Source organism: Amblyomma maculatum, chromosome 5 (genome assembly GCF_055883805.1).
Source record: "Amblyomma maculatum isolate TAMU_Amacu chromosome 5, ASM5588380v1, whole genome shotgun sequence".
Lineage (NCBI taxonomy): Eukaryota > Metazoa > Arthropoda > Arachnida > Ixodida > Ixodidae > Amblyomma > Amblyomma maculatum.
In genome coordinates, this window is record NC_139348.1 from 42,627,148 (window position 1) to 42,648,468 (window position 21,321).

Sequence of the window (21,321 nt, forward strand, 5' to 3'; positions counted from 1 at the left end):
ATTCCTAAATCAGATGATGCAGTCAAACTTCTATCGGTGGGCTATAAGCCTCACAAATGTGGATTATAAATTGTTTATGAAAGTGTTGGCAAGGAGGGTGCAAGGTGTAATTAATCAGTTGGTAAGTCCTCACCAAACGTGCGGCATTAAGGGCCGCACTATCTGTACGAATGTACACACAGCAAGATGCGTTTTAGAGTGTTGCGATGCAGACGGAAGACATGTAGCAATGATACTGCTTGACTTGTCAAAAGCATTTGATAACGTTTCACATGACGTCCTTTTCACCATTTTAGAGCATGTAAATATAGGAAGTGTTATCGTAGATGGAGTCAAAATGGCATACGCTGGGTTCTCTACCCGTATTATTGTAAACAAAAGTCTTACTGACGCAATAGCCGTGCGATCGTCAGTGAGGCAAGGATGTCCATTGTCCCCTCTTCGATTTGCCTTGTATCTAGAGCCCTTTTGTTTAAGCCTGATTAATAATGAAAGAATCCGTGGATTCAAGCTACAAGCATCCGAAGTGAAAGTACTTGCGTACGCGGATGATATAGCCATTTTCTGTGTGAACTGACGAAGCGTAAGTGAGGCAGTCGATGTTGCTGGCGGTTTTTGCACCGCAACTGGCTGTGAGATTAACTTGGAAAAATCGGCTGGCTTTTGGCATGGTAATTGGAACGAAAGACCGGAAACGTTTGAAAACATGCGATGGACATCGTTGCCTACGAAGTATCTGGGTATGCCACTTGACAGCTATCAAGATAGCGAACAGTACTGGCTTCAAGAGACAGAAAGGGTCAGGGAAAAGACGCAAGGCTGGCAAGGCCGTAATTTTTCCATGTTTGCCCGCGCGACTGTTTGCAGTATTTTCTTGATATCCAAGGTGTGGTTCGTACTCCAACTTTTTTTCATGAAACGCACAAATCTCCAAAGAATTCACAGAGTGTTCGCGGTTTTCATTTGGGGGGCAAGTTGGGAACGTACTAGTAGGACGAATTTGTTTCATTCTGTTTGTAATGGTGGATTAGGCCTGTCTCACCTGTTTCTAAGACAAATCGTGTCGCGATTTATTTTTCTGCGGGACCAGAAAGACTCTTTTTTGCGCACAGTAATGCAAGTGCACTTAGGCAATGCCTTACCTGAATTTATTGTTTCATCATGCAATGACGGTGGACGCGCAGTAACAGGGTTTTGGCGAGAAGTTGTACTTGCATTCCAAATCTTAAAGGCTCGATTTTCCCTTGAGCACTTAAGTTCAGTGCAAAGAAAAAAACTGTACAGAGACCTACTGGATACAATGTTGCCAACACCCAGGTACCGAACAATATACTGTGGAGGCCCAGGAAATGATGTTTTATAGAGAGTTAAAAAGATGAATATTAAGCCCAGCATTAAAACCTTCTTCTTTAAACTTCATACAGGCACGCTCCCAGTTAAGACTTGGTTAGAGGAAAAGGGAATATTCGTTCCATGGACAACAAACTGTATATTATGCAAGAAACCAGAAACAATAGATCATGTATTTACTGATTGCTGGGATCCAGTCTTCTACTGGGACATCTTGCAAAGGACTCTAAAGAAAGACCTACCAATAACACCATTCAGAATCCGTTTTCTACCAATTGAAAACGATGGAGACATTCCTTATGACCTGATCATGGTTCTGGGACTCCACAGCATATTGCGAACAAGGATGGCTGTTAGGCACGCCGATGTAAGCGTCCGTCCAGTCAGGGAGAATTTCATTGAAAGCACTATGTACTTACGAGATGTTTACCGTACATTGCCAGAACCTCCAGACTGGATTGGCGTCCTAGATGAACTTGTTGATTTTAAGAAGTTTTAAGCATTCACGCTGACCACGGCATGGTCACCGTGTTTTATCTGTATATATTTGCAGTGTATTTGTCAAAGCAGGCAATAAAGAAAAAAAACTCCTCGTTGGTATAGTGGCCAGTATCCCCGCCTGTCACGCGGGAGACCGGGGTTCGATTTCCCGACGGGGAGTAGATTTTTTTCTTTTGTCACAAATCTCAGTGCGCATACGCTATGAGTGAATCGTTCCTTGTTAGTTTTACGCTTACTGCAATGACGCACATTAATGCGTGATTTTCTCCTCACGTATTGAGAAGAGCGGAAACGGCTTTCTAGCAATTCTCCTCGTTAGTATTGCCGCGAAACTTTCAAAACAGTATTTGTTGTTTTTTAACAGCCACCGGCATACAGGCTTATCACTCTGATTCTGGACCGCGTATCAGTTCCGTAATCTTTGTTTGTTAATGCTCGATGTCGGGAGTCGCACCTTTATCAGTTTTGTTGTAGCGCAAGATGCACCGAGATCTGTCTTGAAGGTTCCGGCCACTTGGGTGTCTTTCCACAATGTTCCAGCCCGTGCTGGTAGCTGTTTGCGACGTTATCTAGATTGTTCTGTGCAGCCTTTAAATTGAGCGTTGCCGAGTGTGACGGGCATTCTTTCTTCGACGATCGACGAGCACGTTTGTTTCTATCCCCGCCGCCGAGTTGCTAAGTTCTTTTGCGGGCGCAAGTCAGCACAAATAAAGAGTTTTTTTAGTGCAATCATCGACCCTTCATTTGTGTCGTCGACCTCGTCACCACTACGTGACAGTATAGTGGCCATTTCTATTTCCCACCACCGGCGTGTACGGACGCAGAATGATGAGCTCCGGCGGAGCGGCGATTGCGGCCCAGGCTGGCCGCGGTAACAGGCTTGACGAAAACGACGATAAGGAATACCAGATCATTTTGCCGCATCTGCCCACCGGACGTGTTGTTTTCAACACATTTTTTTTGCACGGCGACGTACGAGTGCGACCCTTCAGGGTTGAAGATTTCCGGGACGCCCTGGCCAAGATTGGTACGCTCCCAGACGTGGTGGCCTTGGGGGCTTACCAAATAAACCATGTCTGGGCGGTGACTTTGAACAGCACGGAAGCAACCAAGCGGCTGCTAGCCTTCAAGGAGCTTCAAGTGAAAGGTCGACGGTGTATCGTTATTGACCCGGAGGACCAACAGGTGAAGCTACAGCTCCACTGGATGTTGCATGGCGTGGCGGATGAGGATATCCGTACTGCTTTTGCGGCTTTCGGTGAGGTGACCGAAGTGACCCGTGAGCGGTGGCGAGTCCAGGGCGTGCACGAAAAGGGCTCAACAACGAGAACCGTGCTTCTGAAGTTGAAGCCTGGGATGAAGATAGAAGACCTGCCTCACCAGATAAGAGTAGCAGGGGAGTTGGCCCTTGTTGTGGTGCCTGGGCGGCCCTTGCAGTGCCTGCGCTGCCGCGGGACCGGTCATGTGCGCCGGGAATGTACGATTCCGCGGTGTGCGAAGTGTAAGCGTTTTGGCCACTCCGAGGAAGACTGCGTACGAACGTATGCAGTGGCTACTGCACCAACAGCGAGGGCGGACATGACGAAACACCGAATGGATGTCGCAGAGACGGAGGAGGCCGCAAAAGGGGTCGGAGAGCCTGAGAGGATGGCAGCAACGACAGGCATGTTAGTGCCCCCGGGGGGTGGTGACGAGAGGCTCGGTGGACCAGACAGGGAAGTGGCACTGCCAAGCAACGGACCGTCGGAGGAAGAAAGAGTGAGCGAGGCCGAGAGCTCAAAAATTGAACTTCCGGAGTCTGCGGGCAGACGGGGGACCCTCGAAGGGAGCAGCGGCAGAGCGACCAACGTCCAGGGCCCTGCGAAGCGTGCCCACGACGGGAGCGCCAGTGAGACGAACGAGGCAGAGGCAGCTAGAAACGACGAGCCGCCGATAAAAACGCCAACAGGGAGGAGGGCGACCTTCAAACCAAGACCGAATGTCTCGACGGACAGGAGAGCTGCCGAAAAGCCGCCCCCGTCACAAGGTCTGCCAGTCCAACCTCATGGCTCTGGCGTCAACGAAAGCGTCTAGCGCCATGCTAGACGTGAAAGGTAAGCACCAAGCTCTTGGCCTCTTTTCACTCTAACAAAATGGCCTATGTACTGTCACTAAAGGTTGCGACCCTTAACGTGAGAGGTCTAGCAGCGAAAAGGAAGCAGAGCCAGGTCCTGCGCCTTTTAAATGAAAATGACATCGATATACTTGGAGTTCAAGAGACAAAAGTCGAGGGTGAACAAGAGACCGAGAGCATGGTGCAACGTTTCACGTCGCGGTTTTACGCAGTTGTCAGCCATGCAGTCGGTACTTCTGCGGGATGCGTCCTGTTTGTCAAGAAGTTGCCGGGTCTTGTAGTGCAGTCGCATGCTTCTTTTCCGTCGGGTCGGGGCGTGGTCCTCGATTTTAGTTTTTGCTCGGCTGAGTGGCGTGCTGTTTGTATATATGCACCTACGGTAGTTGATGAGAGGGCTGCTTTGTTTGATTTTGTTGAAGCGTATTTAAACACGGATAAGCAACTTGTCTTTCTGGGAGATTTCAATTGTGTACTGAGCTCCGGTGACAAAACTAGCCATCGTACATTTAGGGATCGTAGCACAGAGGCACTTTCGCGCTTGATTGACGAGTTTTCACTGGAAGACGTTGCAGAGTGTCTCATGAGCGAGCGACGGGTTCAGTATACGCATTTTCAGGGTGCTAGCCACGCCCGCCTTGACAGAATTTGTGTGTCCGCAGAACTGGCTCCAAAATGCCAGGATTATCATGTTTTGGCGGTAACGTACTCAGATCACTGCATGGTTCAGTGTACAATTGGAACAAGAAAGGGAGGTAGCGGTTTTATTTGGGAATTGTGGAAGTTAAATAATAAACTGCTGAATAACGAGCAATTCACCAGGCTAGTAGAAGAAGAAATTGGTAAGATTTGTCAGGAGGACACCCACGAACTGGGTCAAGAATGGGAACTGTGTACGCAACAAATTAAAATCAAAGCTATAGAAAAGGCCAGCTGCATACGGTTTCAAGAAAAACAAAATGAAATGCATTTAAGATCTTTGCTAGATAAATTGTTAGCCCTGGAGTGTAACACGCCAGGGTTATACATGGACGACGTTAGAAAAATAAAACAGACTTCAACTGAATGACGAAGACCGTTATCGCGGAGCACTGGTCCGTGCGAGAGCGGAAAAATTGGCCATGGATGAGACGCCGACGAAAAGATCGTTGGGAATAGAAAAAGCAAATGCAAGGCGAAATCATGTGGCAGAGGTAGATTGGGCAGGACGCACAGAAACCGATAACGAAGGAATCGCGAAAGCTTTCCGGGAGTATTATGAAGATCTCTTTTCGTCCCGAGAGGTTTATTTGGACCGTTTTAAAGAAGGCTTTCTTGACGCGATGCCAAAAATTGACGAGGAACAAAAAGAAAGACTGGAGCGGCCAATAAGCGAAAAAGAAGTGCAGCAGGCAATAGAAAATTTAAACCCAGGGAAAACACCCGGGCCTGATGGCCTGAGTGCGGCTTTTTATAAAGCGTTCAAGGAACAGCTATCTCCTTTGTTGTGTGCCTTATTTAATGAAGCGTATGAACTGAAGGCACTGCCTTGCGTCTTTCGGATCGTCGCACACAGTACTTATTCCGAAAACTGACCAACCAGATAAGCTTAGGCAGTTGTCGTCTTACAGGCCCATTGCTCTGACAAACGTTGATTACAAGATTTATATGAAGGTGCTTGCTGGCAGACTACAAACGGTTATATGCGAACTAGTGGGCCCTCACCAAACGTGCGGTATCAAAGGGCATCTATCTTTCAGAACATTCCCAAAGCGAGAAGTGTGCTCGAATGCTGCGATGCAACTCATGCATGTGTTGCGTTACTGCAGTTGGACTTGGAGAAAGCTTTTGATTGTGTGGCACATACTATTCTGTTCAGTATATTAGACTATGTTAATGTAGGCTCTGTTATTCGAGAGGGAGTGGCTTTGGCGTACCGTAACTGCACTACGAGATTAATTGTCAATAAGTCACTGGGGGCCCCCATCAACGTACGACGTTCGGTGCGCCAAGGTTGCCCCCTCAGCCCTCTTTTGTTCGGCACTTATATTGAAACTTTGTGTTTAAGCATCCTACAAAACAATGACATTGATGATTTTCGACTGCAGGAGTCAGAAGTCAAATTGCTGGCTTACGCAGACGACGTTGCGGTTTTTTTTTATGTAAATAAGGATAGTATAAAGAGGACAGTGGATGTGGTAAAACATTTTAGCAATGTCACAGGGAGTAAAGTTAACTGGGGTAAGTGCCTGGGATTTTGGCACGGAGAATGGCAGCTGACCCCCGACACTTTCGCTAATGTGTCGTGGGTTACAACGCCTGCAAAGTACTTGGGTGTGCCCTTGAAATTTTACAAGGAAAGCGAGCCATACTGGCTAGAGCAGGTCAAAGAAACCCGTGAAAAAGCGGAGAAATGGAAAAGCGCTCAATTATCAATATTTGCAAGAGCCGCAGTTTGCAACCTGTTTTTAATTAGTAAGTTATGGTATGTTATGCAAGTGTTGCATTGCTCCCGTGTAAATGTGCAAAAATTGCATCGAGTTTTTGCGGTGTTTGTTTGGGCCTCGAGTTGGGAGAGGTGCAGTCGGACAAATTTGTTCCGGCAGGTGAAGCATGGGGGGCTTGGTCTGGGTCATTTGTTTGTGAGACAGATTGTCAACCGGTTTACGTTTTTTAGGGATGCTAGCGATCCATTCCTGCGCACAGTGTGTCAACAAAGACTTGGTCGAGCGTTGCCTGATCTCTTAGTTTATACTCAATGTATGCCGGGTTCTCTTTTTGGATTCTTTAGGGAAATTGTTTTGAGCGTGAAATTCTTAAGCCCACGTTTTTCGAAAGAGTATTCAAGTAATGTTAACAGGAGAACATTCCCTAGTAGCACACTTTGTTGCCTCAATGTGGCCACAATGTTTGCTTTCAACATTGCCTTAACGTGGCTAGTGTCCTCTTTTTGCCACGTTGATGCAACATACATAAGACAACATTGAAGCAACATTGCACCAATGTTACAACAACCTTTAGTCAATGTTTAAGCCACTTTTGAAGACGATATTAATGCAACATGGCTGCAACATTTTCTTAATATTGGTACAACTTTTTATTTGCACACATGCAACATTCCCATGACAACGTTAGTGCAATATTGCTGCAAAGTTACTGTAATGTTTCAGAAACTTTCAGGCAGCATTCCAAGCTACTGAAATATTCTGCCGCATTGATGGCCACTAGCTATCGATGCTTGGTGTTCAATAAATTTATCTTGTGAAAGGCTAAACCATGTGCAATGGTATCGCCGTACCACAATGGTTATGGTAGCTTAAGGTCGCAAGAATGAGCAACTGAACATTACTTGTTGCCACACGGCAGTGCGGTGGTAGAGTACGAATACCTAAAACGCTGCACTGGACAACACAGCTTTTCCCCACTTTTCAAGCCGCTTGCTCTGAATGAGACCTTAAATGTAATATTCATCAGCTCTGTACCAGTGCTCATTTAGATGCTATAAGCAGCTGTGACCTGAAAATGGCACTGAAAGTGGTTATTCTGGCTATTAGAATGATTTATATATATGCATGTGCATTACAAATAACCATCATTAACCATCATTTGTGTTTTAGCACTATTTTTTTTGTCAAGAATTTATTCAATTAGCCTAACAGCAAGCTTGATTCCAGTATACTCATTAGCTTGACATACAGGAACAAAATATAAAACAGCAGTACTGCCTATTCAGAAAAAGGAAGCAGATATATAACATACTGAACGTTTACACAGGCACATTGGCATAGATTGAAAAATGTGCCACACGAGCCTACACTTCAGACAAGATTTATTTTATTTAATTACTTTATAAAGTAACTTGCAACAAAGCTACAAAGCAACACATAGGCTACTCAGGAACAAGAACCAGAGATAATGTTTTGAACAGTTACTGGGCACAATAGCATAGCATGAAAATGAACCCACCCCCCCTCAACTTGCATTTACAAATATAAAACACTTCAGTAAACTATTTACGCAAACACTATAACACAGTGTAGCACTATTTTGTGCAGAAACTTGACACAAATATACAAAGTAGGAGTACAACCTAGTTCGGTATTCAGAAACAAGCAGACGTATTATGAACAGTAGAGTCATTACTAGTTTAATCCTTCCTTCTTTGGACATGCGCCATTGCACTGGAAAACTGCAAACAAGTATTGTCAGCATTTGACTGAACAATTTAGCATGTCTAAAAATGCTTGTGCCCTGGTAGCCTCCAGCTGGTCACGATGAGGGGGTCTTCCAAATCATGATGCTGTCACAAGTGAAGCTGCATCCCTGAAAAAAAAAAAAAAAAAAAAATCGAATTGCTAAGCTAAGCATCTTGGTGGGCACATCTCTAATTACAAAAATTTTACGCTGCTCTATGAACACAGACATGGACAACTGTCAGGACCATTATCAGGACTGACATCTGCCGAACAGTTTTCTAGTTCCTCGTTAACAGCCTCTGCTATTCTTCGTCGTTGCCGGATCGACACTTCGCTTAGCGAACACTTCACTCTCTTCATGATCTGCTGTCACGACCATTATCAGGACTGACATCTGCCGAACAGTTTTCTAGTCGTCGTTAACAGCCTCTGCTATTCTTCGGCGTCGTTGCCGGATCGACACTTCGCTTAGCGAACACTTCACTCTCTTCATGATACAATGAATGTAACACTTTACCAAACTATCACGGAGGGCATGGGTAACACATGCATATATGCACTACTGGCTTTGTGCCAGGCAACACGTGTCACAGCTCAACAACGTAGGTTATAAATCACTCACCACTGATGTTATCCTTTGTGCAGGCCTCCGTCATTTCAGCTGAATTCTCATGAAGCCGCAATGCAACACAGCAGCAAGAACACGGCGACCAGAAGAAAACTATGCTAGAATAAGGGAAACACACGTGAGCCATGGAGGAAGGAAAATGCTCCATGCACGTGAAGAATTTGAAGAATTGAAGAATTTGCCGCAATTGAAGAATTTGCCGCGATCGCCGCTTACACGCGGTTTGGCAGGAATGGCTCTCGGCGCGACCGCGATTTCGACTTGATTTGGATTCGCGACGATCTTCATGACCATTAGGCTGCGGTGCATTAGTGAAAACAGAACTAAATTTCTTCAGCAGTTATAATTTTAGTCCGCATGTTTAATTGAATAATAATGCAATGTCATCAGTCTAAATATATTGCATATAAATATAGTATATATATTTCTATCTCAGTGTAACAAAGTTGAGTACACTTGTACTGTTCATCGCATGCACATGACATGCAAGGTTGCATTCAAACTCAAAAATAAATAAACATTGTCATACGGGGAAGTGACAAGGTCAGTGGAGTGACCTAATACCGGCTTTTCTGTTTGGGCTGCAGAAATAGTCTGAAAGAAGGACAGTTAGCCAAGAAAGTAAATGTTATAGTAATATCATCGTATGTGGTTCAACATTTATACATCATTTGACAATATTGCTGCAATGTGGAAAGACCACTTTAGAGCAACATTGCCAGCATGTTACTTGTTAACATTGCAGCAACGTTATCGAATGTTGAAAGTTTTCGCATTATGTTGGATAAATGTAGTCCAATGTTATCGCAACATTGTACAACATTGACAATGTTGCTGCAATGTTACAGAAACATATTGTGCTACTAGGGTTATACAAGGATGTTTGTGAAGTGGTGTTCCCGGTGCCCTTGTATCGAGCTTTATACTATGGAGGCACAGGAAGTAATGTATTAAAACGAGTAAAGAAAATGCAAGTTGCTCCGGGAGCTAAAATGTTTTTCTTTATGCTAAGTACAATCCGGTACTTTGAGTGTAAAATCATTTATGGAGGAGAAGGGTATGTTCCTACCGTGGGGAGCCCAATGTCTCATCTGCAAACAGGGGGTATATTTGTGGGATGTTCTGCAAAAGACAATAAAAAAACAGTTGCCACTTTATTCCCATGGCATTAGGTATTTGCCATTGGATAACCACGATGATATGCCTGTAGACCAGGATATGTTAATGTGCCTCCACAATATATGGCGCGCAAGAATGGCTGGTTATCACTGCGATCCAGATGCACGGCCAGCCCGCATGTATTTCCGTGAAAGTGTGCAGCGATGGCTCGACGTGCTTAAATTGCAACCATGTGCTCCTGAGTGGCTGTCAAAGCTGGAACCTTTGACGGTGCTCAAGGAATTTTAACATGACAATGCCTGCCCCTCAGTGGGTGTTAGGCAAAGCTAACTACATTGGTGTACATATATTATTCCTTTGTTCCTGTTGTTTTGAGTTCTAGTGCGGTCTATTTGTGTCAAAGCCAGGCAATAAAGAAAAAAAAAGTGACAGTATAGTGGCCAGTATCCCGCCTGTCACGCGGGAGACCGGGGTTCGATTCCCCGACGGGGAATCGACGGGGAATCTATTCCCCGACGGGGAGTAGATTTTTTTCTTTTGTCACAAATCTCAGTGCGCATACGCTATGAGTGAATCGTTCCTTGTTAGTTTTACGCTTACTACAATGACGCACATTAATGCGTGATTTTCTCCTCACGTATTGAGAAGAGCGGAAACTGCTTCTCTAGCAATTCTCCTCGTTAGTATAGTGGCCAGTATCCCCGCCTGTCACGCGGGAGACCGGGGTTCGATTCCCCGACGTGGAGTAGATTTTTTTCTTTTGTCACAAATCTCAGTGCGCATACGCTATGAGTGAACCGTTCCTTATTAGTTTTACGCTTACTGCAATGACGCACATTAATGCGTGATTTTCTCCTCACGTATTGAGAAGAGCGGAAACTGCTTCTCTAGCGATTCTCCTCGTTAGTATAGTGGCCAGTATCCCCGCCTGTCACGCGGGAGACCGGGGTTCGATTCCCCGACGGGGAGTAGATTTTTTTCTTTTGTCACAAATCTCAGTGCGCATACGCTATGAGTGAACCGTTCCGTATTAGTTTTGCGCTTAGTGCAATGACGCACATTAATGCGTGATTTTCTCCTCGCGTATTGAGAAGAGCGGAAACTGCTTCTCTAGCAATTCTCCTCGTTAGTATAGTGGCCAGTATCCCCGCCTGTCACGCGGGAGACCGGGGTTCGATTCCCCGACGGGGAGTAGATTTTTTTCTTTTGTCACAAATCTCAGTGCGCATACGCTATGAGTGAATCGTTCCTTGTTAGTTTTACGCTTACTGCAATGACGCACATTAATGCGTGATTTTCTCCTCACGTATTGAGAAGAGCGGAAACTGCTTCTCTAGCAATTCTCCTCGTTAGTATAGTGGCCAGTATCCCCGCCTGTCACGCGGGAGACCGGGGTTCGATTCCCCGACGGGGAGTAGATTTTTTTCTTTTGTCACAAATCTCAGTGCGCATAAGCTATGAGTGAACCGTTCCGTATTAGTTTTGCGCTTAGTGCAATGACGCACATTAATGCGTGATTTTCTCCTCGCGTATTGAGAAGAGCGGAAACTGCTTCTCTAGCAATTCTCGTTAGTATAGTGGCCAGTGATTCTGCTTCCTGCCACGCCAGTGAACGGACGCAGGATGCAGGGCTCCTCAGGAGCGGCTTCAGCGGCCATGTCAGGCCGCGGTAACAGGACTGCTGAAAAGGACAACACTTACCAGGTCGTTTTGCCTGCACTTCCAACAGGTCGGTTTGTTTTGAATACCGTTTTTTTGCACGCCGGTATCAGGGCCCGCCCGTACCGGGTGGAAGATTTCCGGGATGCTTTAGCACAACACTCGCTAATCCCCGATGTTATCGCTATGGGGGCGTATCGGATGAGCCACGTCTGGGCCGTCACTCTCAAGGATACTGAAGCCGTCAACAAGATTGTCAGTGTAGGTGAGCTGTCTGTGAAAAACGGTCGCTGCTTGGTGATTGACCCGGCGAACCAGGACGTGCGACTCAAGCTTCACTGGCTACTTCACAACGTGCCAGATGAAGATGTTCGTGCTGCATTTGCGCCGTACGGAAAGGTGTCAGACGTTTCCCGGGAGCGCTGGCGTGTTAAAGGTATGCTGGAAAAGGGCTCTACAACTAGACTCGTCACGCTGAAGCTGAAAGCTGGCATGAAGCTCGACGACCTGCCGCATCAGCTCAATGTTAGCGGTGAGCTCGCGCTCGTCATTGTGCCAGGCAGACCCCCGTTGTGCCTACGCTGCCGGAGTACGGGTCACATCCGCAAAGAGTGCCGGGTTCCTCGCTGCGGAACCTGCCGACGGTTCGGGCATGAAGACAACCAGTGTGCACGAACCTACGCTAGCATTGCCGGACCTGGGACCAGCGAAGACTCGTCCGAGTTAATTATGGACGAGGCGGATGCGGAGGAGGCTGCTGACATTAGAGGTCAGTCAACGAAACAGGACGCGCCTTCCATGACGGTTTTAACAAAGGGTAAGGTGATGGTCTCAAATGAAAAGAATGAACCTCGGCATGTCTTGAACGTTCCATCCCAGGACCATGAAAGCGAGTCAAAGGAAGGGTCAGAAGACTTAACCAAATTTTCTGACGCTGAGGATCATCTCAGTACTGAGCCTTCCTGTACTGATGCCATGGAGGTTGGGCCGGAGACAGCAGCCTTAATTGCCGCGAAACGTCCGCATGAGGAAAGCGTCGAGGAGACTCAGCTGCCAGGCGGTGTTTGTGCTGAGCCGCCGCCGAAAACTTCTGGCATCCGAAGAGCCACGTTAAGACCGAAGCCGAACTTCTCGGCTGACACGCGGCAGGCGGGGAAACCGCCTCCGTAGTTTTTGTGGAGACCTGAACGATTTGTGGGTCGGCTGCCTACCGACCAGCGTCACGAACCTTCTACAACCAAGTGGTGCGTGTGTTAGCAAAAATGAAACAATGGGCTTGGACTTCGTTTGAATGCATCCCGACATTCTGCTGGCAGGACATTACATGCATGCATACGCCGCTGTTTGTCAGAAGCGGAGGCCACGCAACCATGAAGGTAGGCACCATGCCGGTACTGGCGTCTCTCTCTAGTACATGACTCTCAAGCTTAATTCGCCGTTACACGTAGCTACTTTGAATGTTAGAGGACTGGGAGCGAGAAGGCGACAATGCCAGCTCAGTCGCCTCCTTGTGGATAATGATATAGATATAGCAGCTGTGCAAGAGTCAAAGATTGAGAGCCAAGAAAGCACTGACCGTATGGTGGCTTCTTTTCAAACAAACTTTTATGTGTGTGTATGCCATTCTGTTGGTGTATCGGGTGGGTGCCTTTTATTTATACGTAACACGCTGGGAGTAAGCGTAGAGTCCGTTTTTGCCTGTCCAAGTGGTCGGCTTTTGGTTACCGATTTTACCTACTCTAATTTATGCTGGCGTGTTGTGTGTGTGTATGCTCCCAATTCAGGGCGTGAGCGTGAATTGTTTTTTCAGTCTATTGAGTTGTGGTTGAAGGTCGACAAAATCTTGCTTGTACTTGGTGACTACAACTGTGTGTGCGCAGCTGTGGACCGAGCGGCCAAGGGTAAACCTCGAAGAGACAGGAGCTCCGAGCTGTTGAATGCACTTGTACATGAGTATAGCCTTGAGGATGTTGGTAGTGTGTTCTCCACTGGAAACCAGCCAGAGTTCACGCACTTTCAGCGAGATAGCCATGCCAGATTGGACAGGGTGTATGCCTCGGTAGATCTTGTTTCCCTATGTACTGCATATGATGTCAAACCTGTGTCTTTCAGCGATCATTGTCTCGTGAGTGCAGTGTTTGGTCGCAAAGGAAAGAAATCGCGATTTAACTGGTACCTATGGAAACTGAATGCCAAACTTCTTGCCGATGAAGAGTTCCTTACTGAAGTTAAGACAGAGTTTGAAAATCGTCTTGCTATGCGACCAGTAAGTTTTGCAGCGGAATGGGACAGCTTCAAAGAGTGGGTCAAATTGAAAGCAATAGAAAAGAGTAGTAAGCTGCGATACAAAGAGAAAGAAAAAGAAAAAGAACTGAATGAACAACTTGCTCTTTTTTTGAGCATGGAAAGTACTGTGCCAGGGCATTTCGCCAGTAAAATACGAGAGCTTAAAAGTGAGCTGGAAACAATCGACAGCGAAAGATACACAGCGGCTGTCATACGTGCAAGGGCTGAAAAACTTTGGGCTGGAGAAGTGCCGACAAAACGAGCCCTAGCAGACGAGAAAAGATACGCCTGCCAGAAAGAAATTAGGAGTATAAGGTATGGCGGCCATATCACAGAAGATGCTAAAGATATTCAGCATGCGGTAGCAGAGCACTTCGAAGAACTGCTTAGCGCTAAGCTTGAGACTGTAGGCGGCTTTCAAACAGACTTTCTAAGACTGATGCCTGCACTGGATGACGAAAGTAAAGCGCGCCTAGAAACACCGATAACGTTGCAGGAGATAGAATCTGCAATAGATGACCTGACACCTGGGAAGGCCCCTGGGCCGGATGGTCTAAGCGCTGCCTTCTTTAAAACTTTTCAGCAGTATGCGGCTCAGTTTATGCTCGATGTAATCACTGAAGCTTATGAACGTAATACTGTTCCATTGTCTTTCGCTACATCGCACATTGTGCTAATACCCAAGACAGATGATCCGGAAAAACGACTGTTGGTGGGGTCATATCGACCGATTAGCCTCACCAATGTTGACTACAAGGTGTATATGAAGGTTTTAGCAAAAAGACTGCAAAGCGTAATAAAAAAACTGGTTGGATCTCATCAAACGTGCGGCATCAAGGGTCGATCCATTGCCACGAATATACATGTCGCAAGAACCGTACTAGAATGTGTTGATGCACTCGGTGGTCAGATAGCCATGATGCAGTTAGATTTGGCGAAAGCCTTTGACCGTGTTTCTCACGAAATTCTTTTTTCCATTTTGGAGCATTCTAACCTTGGAAAAGTCATAGTGGAGGGTGTTAAAATGGCTTACGCGAACTGCACGACCCGTATTATAGTGAATGGTGAACTGACTGACAGCATCGCAGTACGTTCATCGGTAAGGCAGGGCTGCCCACTCTCACCCCTGCTTTTTGCACTGTATTTAGAGCCACTTTGCTTGGCTATCATTGGTAGCGATCGCATTTTAGGGTTCAAGCTGCAATCAGCACACGTGAAAATGCTGGCATATGCTGATGACATAGCAGTGTTTTGTGCAACTAGAAAGAGCATCTGTGAAGTTACGGGTGTCGTCCAAACATTTTGTGATCAAACCGGATGTAAGATCAATTGGGAGAAAAGCTCTGGGTTTTGGCACGGTGATTGGGACGTGACACCTGATTTCTTCTGTAAGCTGCGATGGTCTGCTCTCCCAACGCGATATCTAGGCGTGCCTTTAGATTGTTATCGAGATGCCAACATGCACTGGATGGAAGAAACATCCAGAGCGAAAGAAAAAGCGGATGCGTGGCAAGGAAGGCAACTCTCAATGTTTTCGCGCGCTTCCATTTGCAATGTTTTTCTTATTTCAAGGCTGTGGTACCTCATGAATGTGTTGTGTGTCTCACGAACCTCAATTCAGAAAATGCACCGCGTTTTTGCTGTTTTTATTTGGGCATCCACATGGGAAAAAACCGCCCGGACGAACTTGTTTATTTCTGTTAAAAGGGGCGGGCTTGGCCTTGCTCATTTGTTCTTGCGACAAGTGGTTTCGCGATTTATATTCCTGCGTGATCAAAAAGATACCTTTCTAAGAACTGTGATGCAAGTGCGATTGCAGAGGCTGCTCCCTGAATGGATTGTGTCATATGAAAGCATGCCTGGTACTGTGACTGGCTACCTGCGCGAAGTTGTTTTTTCGTGCAAGTTGCTGGAAGTGCGGTTTTCTTTTGATTACCTTTTCAATGTTCCCAGAAAAAAACTGTATGAAGATCTCATTGACGTGATGCTGCCGGTGCCTTTTTACAGGGAAATACACTGTGGAGGCCCAGGGCAGGATGTTTTGAAAAGAGTAAAGAAGATGCCCGTGAGGCCATCTGCTAAAACGTTCCTTTTCAAACTTCACTCTAATACGCTCCCTGTTAAAACCTGGCTGAATGAAAAAGGTATCTTCGTCCCATGGACAACAAATTGCCTGCTGTGCAAAAAACCGGAGACAATTGAACACGTCTTCTTACAGTGTTGGGATGCTGTTTTTCTGTGGGACGTCCTCCAAAGGACAATTAAAAAGGAACTTCCCCTAACTCCGTACGGAATCAGATTCCTACCAGTGCAGAACGATGATGCACCTTATGATTTAATTATGCTTCTTGGTCTCCATAGTTTGTGGAAAACACGAATGCAGGTGCGTCACGCAGATATAAATACACGATCTGCGCGTGAAAACTTCATTGAAAGTGCGGTGTATATACGCGAAACTTTCAGGATGCAGCAGGATCCACCACATTGGCAATGTCTATTTGATGAGTTGGTGAACCTGAAAAGATTTTAGCCGCGTTCGCGTTAGCTCAAGTGTAGTTGACGTGTTTTATCATGTGTATTTTTGTTTTCTGTTTCACGGCAATAAAGAAAAAAAAAAAAAGTATAGTGGCCAGTATCCCCGCCTGTCACGCGGGAGACCGGGGTTCGATTCCCCGACGGGGAGTAGATTTTTTTCTTTTGTCACAAATCTCAGTGCGCATACGCTATGAGTGAACCGTTCCTTATTAGTTTTGCGCTTAGTGCAATGACGCACATTAATGGGTGATTTTCTCCTCGCGTATTGAGAAGAGCGGAAACTGCTTCTCTAGCAATTCTCCTCGTTAGTATAGTGGCCAGTATCCCCGCCTGTCACGCGGGAGACCGGTGTTCGATTCCCCGACGGGGAGTAGATTTTTTTCTTTTGTCACAAATCTCAGTGCGCATACGCTATGAGTGAACCGTTCCTTATTAGTTTTGCGCTTAGTGCAATGACGCACATTAATGCGTGATTTTCTCCTCGCGTATTGAGAAGAGCGGAAACTGCTTCTCTAGCAATTCTCCTCGTTAGTATAGTGGCCAGTATCCCCGCCTGTCACGCGGGAGACCGGGGTTCGATTCCCCGACGGGGAGTAGATTTTTTTCTTTTGTCACAAATCTCAGTGCGCATACGCTATGAGTGAACCGTTCCTTATTAGTTTTACGCTTACTGCAATGACGCACATTAATGCGTGATTTTCTCCTCGCGTATTGAGAAGAGCGGAAACTGCTTCTCTAGCGATTCTCCTCGTTATCATTCTACTTCCGGCCACCTGCGTGTACGGACGGTGAATCATGAGCTCCGGCGGAGCGGCGATTGCGGCCCAGGCTGGCCGCGGTAACAGGCTTAACGCAAACGATGATAAGGAATATCAGCTCATTTTGCCGCATCTGCCCACCGGACGTGTTGTTTTCAACACAGTTTTTTTGCACGGCGACGTACGAGTGCGACCCTTCAGGGTTGAAGATTTCCGGGACGCCCTGGCCAAGACTGGTACGCTCCCAGACGTGGTGGCCTTGGGGGCCTACCAAATAAACCATGTCTGGGCGGTGACCTTGAGCAGCTCTGAAGCAACCAAGCGGCTGCTAGCCTTCAAAGAGCTTCTAGTGAAAGGCCGACGGTGTATCATCATTGACCCGGAGGATCAACAGGTGAAGCTTCGGCTCCACTGGATGTTGCATGGCGTGGCGGATGAGGATATCAGAACTGCTTTTGGGGCTTTCGGTGAGGTGACCGAAGTTACCCGTGAGCGGTGGCGCGTCCAGGGCGTTCACGAAAAGGGCTCAACAACGAGAGCCGTACTCCTGAAGTTGAAGCCAGGGATGAAGATAGACGACCTACCTCATCAGATAAGAGTTGCAGGGGAGTTGGCCCTTGTTGTGGTGCCTGGGCGGCCAATGCAGTGCCTGCGCTGCCGCGGGACCGGTCATGTGCGCCGGGAATGTAAAATTCCGCGGTGTTCGACATGTAAGCGTTTTGGCCACTCCGAGGAAGATTGCGTACGGACGTATGCAGTGGCCACTGCACCGACAGCGAGGGCGGACATGACGGAGCTCCAAATGGATGTCGCAGAGACAGAAGAGGCCGCAAAGGGGGTCGGAGAAGCTGAAAAGCTAACAGCAACTACAGGCATGTTAGTGCCCCCGGGGGGCGGTGACGAGATAATCAGTAGGCCAGACAAGGAAGTCACGCTACCGAACAACGGACCGTCAGAGGAAGAAAGGGTGAGCGATGCCGAGAGCTCAAAAACTGAACTTCCGGAGTCTGCGGGCCGACAGGAAACCCTTGAAAAGAGCAGCGGCCGAGCGACCAACGTCCAAGGCCCTGCGAAGCGTGCCCACGACGAGAGCACAAGTGAGTTAAGCAAGGCAGAGACAGCTAGCAACGACGAGCCGCCGATAAAAACGCCAATAGGGAGGAGGGCGACCTTCAAACCAAGACCAAATGTCTCGACGGACAGGAGAGCTGCCGAAAAGCCGCCCCTGTCACAAGGTCTGCCAGTCCAACCTCATGGCTCTGGTGTCAACGAAAGCGTCTAGCGCCATGCTAGACGTGAGAGGTAAGCACCATGCTCTTGGCCTCTTTTCACTCTAAGAAAATGGCTTATGAACTGTCACTAAAGATTGCGACCCTTAACGTGAGAGGTCTAGCAGCGAAAAGGAAGCAGAGCCAAGTCCTGCGCCTTTTAAATGAAAATGACATCGATATACTTGGCGTTCAAGAGACAAAAGTCGAGGGTGAACAAGAGACCGAGGGCATGGTGCAACGTTTCACGTCGCGGTTTTACGCAGTTGTCAGCCATGCAGTCGGTACTTCTGCTGGATGCGTCTTGTTTGTGAAGAAGTTGCCGGTTCTTGTAGTGCAGTCGCATGCTTCTTTTCAGTCGGGTCGGGGTGTGGTCCTCGATTTTAGTTTTTGCTCGGCTGAGTGGCGTGCTGTTTGTATATATGCACCTACGATAGTTGAGGAGAGGGCTGCTTTGTTTGATTTTGTTGAAGGGTATTTAAACACGGATAAGCAACTTGTCTTTCTGGGAGATTTCAATTGTGTACTGAGCTCCGGTGACAAAACTAGCCATCGTACATTTAGGGATCGTAGCACAGAGGTACTTTCGCGCTTGATTGACGAGTTTGCACTGGAAGACGTTGCAGAGTGTCTCACGAGCGAGCGACGGGTTCAGTATACTCATTTTCAGGGTGCTAGCCACGCCCGCCTTGACAGGATTTATGTGTCCGCAGAACTGGCCCCAAAATGCCAGGAGTATTATGTTTTGGCGGTAACGTACTCAGATCACTGCATGGTTCAGTGTACAATTGGAACAAGAAAGGGAGGTAGCGGTTTTAATTGGGAATTGTGGAAGTTAAATAATAAACTGCTGAATGACGAGCAATTCACGAGACTAGTAGAAGAAGAAATTGGTAAGATTTGTCAGGAGGACACCCACGAACTGGGTCAAGAATGGGAACTCTGTAAGCAACAAATTAAAATCAAAGCTATAGAAAAAGCCAGCTGCATACGGTTTCAACAAAAACAAAATGAAATGCATTTAAGATCTTTGCTAGATAAATTGTTAGCCCTGGAGTGTAACACGCCAGGGTTATACATGGACGACGTTAGAAAAATAAAGCAAAGACTTCAACTGAATGACGAAGACCGTTATCGCGGAGCACTGGTGCGTGCGAGAGCGGAAAAATTGGCCATGGATGAGACGCCGACAAAAAGATCGTTGGGAATAGAAAAAGCAAATGCAAGGCGAAATCACGTGGCAGAGGTAGATTGGGCAGGACGCACAGAAACCGATAACGAAGGAATCGCGAAAGCTTTCCGGGAGTATTATGAAGAGCTATTTTCGTCCCGAGAGGTTAATTTGGACCGTTTTAAAGAATCCTTTCTTGACGCGATGCCAAAAATTGATGAAGAACAAAAAGAAAGACTGGAGCGGCCAATAAGCGAGCAAGAAGTGCAGCAGGCAATAGAAAATTTAAACCCAGGGAAATCACCCGGGCCTGATGGCCTGAGTGCGGCTTTTTATAAAGCGTTCAAGGGACAGCTATCTCCTTTGTTGTGTGCCTTATTTAATGATGCGTATGAACTGAAGGCACTGCCTGCGTCTTTCGGATCGTCGCACACAGTACTTATTCCGAAAACTGACCAACCAGATAAGCTTAGGCAGTTGTCGTCTTACAGGCCCATAGCTCTGACAAACGTTGATTACAAGATTTATATGAAGGTACTTGCTGGCAGATTACAAACGGTTATATGCGAACTAGTGGGCCCTCACCAAACGTGCGGTATCAAAGGGCGATCTATCTTTCAGAACATTCACAAAGCGCGAAGTGTGCTTGAATGCTGCGATGCAACTCATGCATGTGTTGCGTTACTGCAGTTGGACTTGGAGAAAGCTTTTGATTGTGTGGCACATACTATTCTGTTCAGTATATTAGACTATGTTAATGTCGGCTCTGTTATTCGAGAGGGAGTGGCCTTGGCGTACCGTGACTGCACTACGAGATTAATTGTCAATAAGTCACTGGGGGCCCCCATCAACGTACGACGTTCGGTGCGCCAAGGTTGCCCCCTCAGCCCTCTTTTGTTCGGCCTTTATATTGAAACATTGTGTTTAAGCATCCTACAAAACAATGACATTGATGGTTTTCGACTGCAGGAGTCAGAAGTCAAATTGCTGGCTTACGCAGACGACGTTGCGGTTTTTTGTGTGAATAAGCAGAGTATAAAGAGGGCAGTGGATGTGGTAAAACATTTTAGCAAAGTCACAGGGAGTAAAGTTAACTGGGGTAAGTGCCTGGGATTTTGGCACGGAGAATGGCAGCTGACCCCCGACACTTTCGCTAATGTGTCGTGGGTTACAACGCCTGCAAAGTACTTGGGTGTGCCCTTGGAATTTTACAAGGAAAGCGAGCCATACTGGCTAGAGCAGGTCAGAGAAACCCGTGAAAAAGCGGAGAAATGGAAAAGCGCTCAATTATCAATATTTGCAAGAGCCGCAGTTTGCAACCTGTTTTTAATTAGTAAGTTATGGTATGTAATGCAAGTGTTGCATTGCTCCCGTGTAAATGTGCAAAAATTGCATCGAGTTTTTGCGGTGTTTGTTTGGGCCTCGAGTTGGGAGAGGTGCAGTCGGACAAATTTGTTCCGGCAGGTGAAGCATGGGGGGCTTGGTCTGGGTCATTTGTTTGTGCGACAGATTGTCAACCGGTTTATGTTTTTTAGGGATGCCAGTGATCCATTCCTGCGCACAGTGTGTCAACAAAGACTTGGTCGAGCGTTGCCTGATTTCGTAGTTTATACTCAATGTATGCCGGGCTCTGTTTTTGGATTCTTTAGGGAAATTGTTGTGAGCGTGAAATTCGTAAGCGCACGTTTTTCGAAAGAGTATTTAAGTAATGTTAACAGGAGAACGTTATACAAGGATGTCTGTGAAATGGTGTTCGCGGTG

The 21,321-nt window shown here is 46.8% G+C and overlaps 4 non-coding genes across 4 annotated transcripts; all 4 read left to right on the forward strand.

The window, feature by feature from the left end:
• Positions 1-10,780: 10,780 nt before the first annotated feature.
• TRNAD-GUC (transfer RNA aspartic acid (anticodon GUC)) lies at positions 10,781-10,852 on the forward strand. Its single transcript has one exon. It is a non-coding gene; the product is annotated as a tRNA-Asp (tRNA).
• A 151-nt stretch (positions 10,853-11,003) lies between these two features.
• TRNAD-GUC (transfer RNA aspartic acid (anticodon GUC)) lies at positions 11,004-11,075 on the forward strand. Its single transcript has one exon. It is a non-coding gene; the product is annotated as a tRNA-Asp (tRNA).
• A 151-nt stretch (positions 11,076-11,226) lies between these two features.
• On the forward strand, positions 11,227-11,298 carry TRNAD-GUC (transfer RNA aspartic acid (anticodon GUC)). Its single transcript has one exon. It is a non-coding gene; the product is annotated as a tRNA-Asp (tRNA).
• Positions 11,299-16,885: 5,587 nt separating this feature from the next.
• TRNAD-GUC (transfer RNA aspartic acid (anticodon GUC)) lies at positions 16,886-16,957 on the forward strand. The gene has a single exon. It is a non-coding gene; the product is annotated as a tRNA-Asp (tRNA).
• The last annotated feature ends 4,364 nt before the right edge of the window (positions 16,958-21,321 follow it).